Here is a 9,203-nt window from a genome sequence, read left to right as displayed (position 1 = left end):
ACATCAAGTGGTGTTGGTTGTGCTGTTGTTCATGGTAACAGCTCATATGTGGGCAGACTTTCTAATAATGTGTCTATTTTTACAGATGAATTAACTGCATTATCCAAATCTCTAGAGATTGTTTCTGCTCTACAGGGTAATAATTTCATCATATACTCAGATTCTTATAGTGCACTCATGGCCATTAAGCAATATAACCCTAATCATCCAATAGTACAACATATTCAAGAATGGTTGTATAGGCTTGCTTCCAAATTCAAATCAGTCCATTTTTGCTGGGTCCCTGCCCTTGTAGGTATTGCCGGTAACGAACTTGCTGACCATGAAGCAAGAGATGTCATTACTAAAGAAGACATTTTCTTCCACCATATTCCTGCTACCGACATGAAATGGACTATTCGCTCATATATGAAAAATAAATGGCAAGCGCGTTGGTTGTCTCCCCTCCTGATCAACAAAAAAAAGTACAGGGAGATCACACACAATATTGAACATTGGCCATCTGGATTCCAGCATAACCGTAGAGTAGAAACTATATTATGTCGTTTGAGAATTAGCCATACTCGATTGACCCACCGGTTCCTCTTAGTGGGGGATAACTGCACCAGTCTGTATGCAGTGTGACTCTCCTCTTACTGTGGAACACATTATATTACATTGCCAAAGGTATTCTGCAGCACGGCAGATATGGGATAGTAGGCAGGGATGTAGCAGAACTGCTTGGTCCAGATGCAGCTGTTAATAACATTGTTAGATTCCTCAGACACATTGACCTTTTTAATGAAATTTAATATTTGACCTCTTGGTATACATTGCCAAGTGTAGTATATACGCCTGAAGTTGTTTTTATAAGCATGTTTATACGCATATATAGTACGTATGTGTAAGGTATGTATGTATGGATTTTTTTTTATTCTTTTTTGTACACTCGAAGTGCGAAGTTATCATTTCTATGGGGATATCAGTTTTTACCGCAATTTTTAATTTCACCCTTTTATTCTTTTAATTTATAAATTCACCATAATTATTCACCTCAAACCAAATTCACTATAGCACTGAATAATCCATCTGGATACCAGTGCTTGGCTTCAAGCCTAAATTTCGTATTCCTTTCAATTCCTACAACACCCCACCACAGCTGTCAGAACTTAAACGTATATGTATGAATATACGTACCTACCCCTTGAAAATTGGTAATCATAAAATACATTTTCAAATAATTACTGTATTACAAATACACGCGATGGCTGTTTAGACTGAGAAACAATTTAGCTGAACAAATTCAAGGTTAAATGAGCAACCTTTAAATCACAGACAACACCTGAATCACACATCAAATTACGAGTTTTTTTTTTACAGGTGTGCTTACTCCTACTACTTCCACTTGTATCGACGTATTTTATTCTTTACCAGTGGTATTTCAACACTACCTACCTGTATTCACTTCGTCATATATCAAAAGATCTTATATGGGCTTCTCTGGAAGTCTTCTGAAAAAACCTGTAGATGATAAAAAAAAGTGTAAATACACAAAGAAAACCTTTACGTAGTCCCATCAACAATGGAGAAATAAACAAAATGATGAAACAAACAAACTCATTTCAAGTAGAACGATTACATTTGTGTTAAAATTCAAAATCTATTTTAAACTAGACTAATAATTACGTGCCGGTTAATACAACGATCATCAAAACATTTACTTCGCCTGGCTGACATAATCATCACCATCGTTCCATTTATCACAGTCACCTTACCTTTACTTCCATTATCACCATCACTGCCTCTGTCGCGAAAAGAGACGGGTCCCTCTTTTTGCGACAAACCTGCCGCAAACGTCAAGTTAACTTGAGTAAGAAGAAGAATTGCCACGGCCAAGTGGTACTTAGATTCCATGTATTATTTTGTAGCAAATGTTTTTTGTGAACCTTTTTGCGTGGAATTAAGATGTAAGTATGATGTTGGGCAAGTGTTGAGTGTTATTAGAGTTTATTTCTTAAAAATAAAATGGTAAAATTTGCAAACTATGCTTCCTCAATCCCTCCACCGAGTTGTAGAGTCTTCAGACCTTGTTATCGCCCAGACCACCGGGCTCGGACCTGAATAATTCACGATATTTGGTCCTTCGATTAGCCGGATAACAAGGACTCTGCTGCTCGGAAGACATTGAATAGTCAAGGCTAATTAATCTGCAGGAGAGTGCAACCGTCCAACTGATTAGGAGTCCATAGTTGCCACAATCTTGCATTAACCTTCCCTTCTCCTCGTAACATAAAATCGCTCCTTTTCTTGTTTTGCCCCCCTTGTAATAATTAGCAGTCATGGCAGTTGCCACCGTAATCCAAATTGAGGCAATGATGGGCCTCTTATCAGACCTGATCTTAGAAGCTCAACGCTAGCTGATTGAAACGCATACCGAGGCTGTATACCAGAATCTGGTCGACAATATTCGTGAAGAGAAGCAGCTTCGTTCGCTGTATATGTTGAACGTTGCTGAATTAGAATCCGGAATGGTAGAGGCTAGGCTACGCCAGCTGTTAAATGAAGTGACAAAAACAGTTTCGTTGTTACTGCATCGGATTGATACACTACGCGTTCCCCCTAAAAGCGTCAGTTTGCCAAAGCTGAAACCATTGCCTCTCCCTACGTTCGAGGGAGAAGTGAGCAAATAAACTTCATATAGAGTATTATTTGAAATTCATGTTAATCGCAGAAGTGACTTGGACGATGTGACCAAGTTCACGTACTTGCTTGGTACCTTGGGAAGGGATCCGTTCGGAGTTGTTAAATCTCTGAGCATAACCACGGCTAACTATCAAATTGCACTAGATCTGCTTGATAAATAGTACGGGAATGAGCATCAAACGCTTGTTATATTGCATTGGCGATTCGCCAATATCTTTGTACCTTCGTTAAACCCCGTGGAACTTAAAAAATTCCATTTCGAATTGACCATTTTGATCGAACATATTAAATTTTTGAGCAAGAATGATATCATCAGTCACAGAATGATAATGAATCTAATAAAAAAAAATTATCTGAGGGTAAATTATACCGTAAAGTCGTGGAACACTTGCGCAAATGCGACTATGATATTGAGTTTTTCAATGCCATTGATTTCATCATTCGTATGCTCGAGGACGATGCGCTTCAAAGGGGTGAGTCCCTAGAGACCGATGTGAAACCTGAAATGAATCCAAATCCAAAACCTAAAGTAAAAGCTTGTCCATTTTGTAACGACAGCCATTCAGAACACGAGTGCAACAAACAGTAGAGGAAAAGACCCCATATAGACTCCATTTTTCTAATCACTTCCCCCTTCCCCCTCCTCCTGATAAGCTCATATACGTACGTGAGGCCTAAAAAGGGGCGGGGCAACCCCCCAAACCCCCAAAAAGGGGCAGGGCAATGCCCCAAAAGGGGGCGTGGCCACCCCTGACCCCAAATCGACACCACTTGTCTTATAAGCTCATATACGTAGATGATGTGAAAAAGGGGGTGTTGCCACCCCTGACCCCAAATCGACTCCACATTATCGATGAGCTCATGCACGTCCACGAGGTCCAAAAGGGGTGGGGGCATGGCCACCTGTGACGTCACGTAACTCTATGGGAATAAAAACCATCATTTCAACCCCCGACCCCAAACTGACTCCACTCTTATGCCCCTGTGACTTCACGAAACTCTACGGGAAACCCATCATTTCAACCCCCGACCCCAAATCGACTCCACTCTTATGACCCCCCCCCCGTGACGTCACAAAACTCTACAGGAATAAAACCACTCCACCCCGATCCCCCCCCCCCCTCTCTCTCTCTCTCTCTCTCTCTCTCTCTCTCTCTCTCTCTCAGCTGTTACATATTCTTTTATATATGAACAGCAGCGTAGATATTCGGAGTATCACGATAAAAGGATATTTGGCAGCTGACTTCAACCTCACGTGAGACATATATTTATCATAGAATTTTATATCTCCCCCAATAACCGACAGGGATGACGTTATCCGATGATGAATCACGCACACACACACACACACACGATGAAAGGGGGTCTTATCACCATTTCCCCATGTTGAAAATGGGCCAAGCTGACTTCAACCTCACGTGAGACATATATTTATTATAGAATTTGAGCCTTAATCTCCCTTTTTCCCATGCCGAAGTATACACAAGGACACAGGCACACATTTCAATTTTGTTTATTTATAAGTATAATACCGAGTTTGAAAGAGGTTAAATGAAAAATCAAATGACAGACTGAATTGTTATTTTATATTTGTAACCAATGCTAAATACAGGGGGAATGAACTAATATTCCATACAAATACATACAATGGAAAAAACTGTACAAAGATGTCAAAAACAATACTTCATCGAAACACACGGCTACATCACAACCCTAGTATATGCCACATACGTCTTCTCCAACAGCTCCCCGACCATGTATCAAAGACGACGTTTCATCTAATACCTCAAAGCTTTTAAATTTAGCTAACAAGTTTTTCATATACAAATCTTCCACGCATCTTTCCTCCAACAGGGATAAATTCTTTTTCATTATAGCTACGCAACATATTTTACCAATTTTGTTCATTTCATCACTGAATGTAGCTAACACAGGTAAATATTGATTCAACCAAGTCGTGTTAACCCGCCCGCTTTGATCGATGCCAGTGGGAAAGATTACATATTTGACATAGTCATACGATGATTTAAATAATTCTTCCTTCAATTTCTCGACCAAAAAAAAAAGTGATTGAACCTCATCTGCTTGCTATCTCTGCCCAAACGATCGGCGTGATCTTCATCTTTGGAATAAGCCACGCTCTTTTGCGTGTATTCTTTATCTTCAATGGGGGTGCCTATACCGTATTGGGTTAATAAGGTAGCTATGGTGGGGAGATCAACTTCTTAGTCGTATTCCCAAGATGTGATATTTTCAGGTCTTTTCACAATGGCGGACCCTTCAATACCCCTATCACGAAGACAGGCATATGATGCACCAGTGCGAGAAAATAAAAAAACCTGCCAACTCGACAAACGGATAAGCTCGAATGATGTCCGTCACCACACCATAATTCCTGCAGGTGACACAATTAGTGGCCACTACTAAACATGTATTCCTCTTCCTGAACTTATTTTCGGACAAGTTCCTGAAAACTAACTTGCACGAGGAGGTTGATGAAGCCATGGCGAGAGTTCACGTCTTGATGTGACAATCCTTCAAGAGCTAATGAGCTACGAAAACCCCGTAACCCGAGCTCCCTCTATTGCAATCACCGATTACAAACCAATTGTGACGAACCATCAAGCCTCCCTCACTCCCAGCTATGATTCACACTCACACGAATAAACAAGCCATATCATTTCCTCACGCCAAAGGTCATCCACACACACATATGACTTATTAAAGATGCGCCTGCATCCATTTTATCAAAATCAGTATCGCTACGAAAATCCCGCAACCCGAGCTCCCTCTATCACAATTGCCGATTACAAACCAGTTGTGATGAACCATCAAGCCTCCCTCACTTCCAGTTATGATTCACACTCACACGAATAAACAAGCCTTATCATTTCCTCACGCCAAAGGTCATCCACACACACATATGACTCATTAAAGATGCGCCTGCATCCATTTTATCAAAATCAGTATCACGTGATTAAACAGCTCTGGCATCATTGTTCCTAAAATGTTAATAAGCCACCCCTCGCATCCACCATGTTTCTTTTCTTCCACACACTCGCCATCTTGTTTTTCGCACATCCTGCCCTCACCTTCCCACCCCCTCCTCCTCCTCCTCCCCCGTTTTCACCATATTTCGCCACGTTTCAATTTGTTTTTTAATGGCTATATTCCTTAACATCCAATCTTTAACCCCAGCCATTTCAATGAAGTAGTGATAATTGGAAATATTATCAACCTGGGTTTTTTATTCCCTTGAAATTCTCGAGCAATATCTAAAATATTATAACCTGCAAGTGGATGAGTTAAATCTCCTTCTTCATTCCATTCAACCGTGTTAGAATCTTGTAAGCGCTTAACAAAAGCCGTAACGTATGACTTTTGGGGTTCTTTAAAAAATATTGGAATAATACCTGTTAAATTGGGATTGCTTTTTTTGCGACTCATATCCCCTTTAATTGTTTTCAATGTAATCGGGACGTTTACCACCTCCCCTCCAGTCACAGCCCCTACACTTTTTATAGGAGGAAGAGTAGGAGGAGGAGGTCTCGTGAGCGATATAGCTGACATAGGCGGTTTTTGGATATTAAGAGGGACATGTCTGCTACTACTAACAGCTGCTGTATCCAACTTGCCAGTACCCTCCAGGTTATTAATATCACCATCAAAAACCTCTTTTCTATTCATTAACCTCTCGTAGGTAATGGCAGGGATAACGTAAAACTCCTTCATTTTCAATTAAAAAGACTTCCTACCAAACTCGCAGCAATAGGCAATAACACAGATAAAATAGTTCCCCCTATACGACTTTTCAGTATATTTTTCTTCTTAGATATGGACGTTGTTTTCAAGGACACAAGATGAATTAAAGGTTGCTTACGGTTCATATCCGTACAATTTGAGATTCATCAACCCAGGAATTGAATTGACTTGGATAACCTTTCCAATGAACGTAATATTGAGTTTTATTATTTTTCTTCCTCCTTCCCAGAATAGTGATATCATACTTCTGGTAGATTTGTGGGAATTAATTCTTCACGATAAAATACATCCTTTATTTCTTCACCCGCTAAATCTTCCAAGAAGTATACGACCGGATTTTGCGATGTATCCACTTTTCGGATTTTAAAAATTTCCAGAGTATTTAGAATTGTATATCCCCTCCTAAAAATTGCGTTCCGACGCTCATCGGCAATACGTACAATGTCTCCAACATTCAAGGGCGAAATGGCGGGAGGATTAACGAGAACAGCCTTTTTGTACATACTCGAGAATTGACGTTCAATGTCATCTCTAGCCGTTAATGCGTGAACAACCTCTTGCGGGGTGCGACCCAAACTTCTATGGGAGGTATGGTTATAACTCTGAACAATGTCACGCAAGACGTTAATGTATTTTAAGGTATTCTTATGTGTGAGATATCTATAGAATTAAAAACCTTCAGTTTTTATATCTAATTCATTATCTTCGTCTACTAATATTATTGTTGGTCATTGGGTATGTTTTTACGTGGAAAAATCACCAAGAAATATAATCTTTTTTTTATAGTTACGGTATAAATCCGAAAGTTTATTCGAATGACTTTTCTAAATTTATATATGCGCATCCCGAATATAGCCTCTATCGACTAATAAAACAAATACAACCCGATAAATCGTACAAGTGCGGTCTTTACGTTAGTTTTTTGCTCATTGCGTGAGTCACCGAGGTGTGAAAACAGTATTATCCTTAATACAAAATGTATTCTCATTCACTCATTTGAGAGGTAGTGATAAAAGGATAACAAGATATTATTTTAAATATTTGAAAAAGTTTAAATGTTCACATTGGAGGTCGGGGGTCAAACGTGCTATTACGTACAAGGAATGTCTCCGCATCTTAAACAACTAAGGTAAATGCATATTTTTCATGCATATTTATTTTTTATTTTTATATCACCCCATTTACATTCTATTAAGGATTTATTCTATATATGTATCATACACCTTGATACACACAACTTTTTTTACTTATTTCAGGATGAGCTGTGAGAATCATTCACCCGTGAACGTCGGTGATAAACTGCTAAGACGTCTTAGTCGTTTCCTCTTAAACACTTTTCGGAATATTCGGGTTATCATAAGGATACACGTGGACGTTATATTGGGATGCGTGCTGAGGCGGTCTGACAGTGATTAGTGTATTGAATTTGTACACTGTCTTTTATGTGGTCAATAAATCCTTATGAATAATTATATGCATACGTGTTTTTTACAATGCCCACAATACATTTGAAACCAAAAACAGGGAAACGGAGAAAAACAGTGCGTGTTTCTAAGGAATCAGGAACTGTTATTAAATAAATATATAACACATCAGTTTTACATACCTTCACCGGGTTGCTTGTTTCCTTCAGTAGTGGGTGGTGGCGAAGTTGGTAGGAGGGTTGCACTGCTGTGGGCTGCCAGTGGGAGTTGTTGCATCTCCTGCTTCATGGTCATGACCCGTTTTCACCTTCCTAATAAATGAGTTGGGGGCTCCAACACCATAACAGTAATAGTGTCTGACCTGAGTGGCTACTTTGTCGGCTGACAGTTCACTACTAGAGTTATTTCCCATATCTGAAAGGGAGAAATAACGACTGTTTTATATATTCCGCTTCTTTCAACGGGTACATTATTTTATATGAATATCTATTCCGTATAAGGATGAATCTTATTGCTGTTTTTAATATCTACTATATGTTCAAGTAAATGGAAAGTGTTTTATATGCTATTTACTGAATAGTGACTTATTCACTCTGTGTAGGGACGGAGGGTCGGGGAGCTGCACTTACTCTTATACTCTTTGGGTAAGGAATAACATCAATTTTCCCTTGTCGGTTGTATTTATGGTGTTTAGTCGGAAAGTAATAATCAGGTGTGACATACGGTGTTTCAATGAAGTATTGTATTCCAAAGATGACATGCCATACGGAATTTTCGTAGAGATACTGATTTTGAATCATCGTATGACTATGTCAAATATGTTATCTTTCCCGCTGGCATCGGTCAAAGCGGGCGGGTTAACACGACTTGGTTGAATCAATATTTACCTGTGTTGGCTACATTCAGTGATGAAATGAACAAAATTGGTAAAATGTGTTGCGTGGCTATAATGAAAAAGAATTTATCCCTGTTGGAGGAAAGATGCGTGGAAGATTTATATATGAAAAACTTGTTAGCTAAATTTAAAAGCTTTGATATATTAGATGAAACATCGTCTTTGATACACGGTCGGGAAGCTGTTGGAGAAGACGTATGTGGCATATAATAGGGTTGTGATGTAGCCGTGTGTTTCGATGAAGTATTGTTTTTGAGGTGTTTGTACAGTTTTTTTCCATTGTATGTATTTGTATGGAATATTAATTCATTCCCCCTGTATTTAGCATTGGTTACAAATATAAAATAAAAATTCAGTCTGTCATTTGATTTTTCATTTAGCCTCTTTCAAACTCGGTATTATACTTATAAATAAACAAAATTGAAATGTGTGCCTGTGTC

Source organism: Macrobrachium nipponense, chromosome 24, assembly GCF_015104395.2.
Source record: "Macrobrachium nipponense isolate FS-2020 chromosome 24, ASM1510439v2, whole genome shotgun sequence".
Taxonomy (NCBI): Eukaryota; Metazoa; Arthropoda; class Malacostraca; order Decapoda; family Palaemonidae; genus Macrobrachium; species Macrobrachium nipponense.
The sequence above is the reverse complement of the archived record's forward strand: the minus strand, read 5'-3'. Positions refer to the sequence as shown.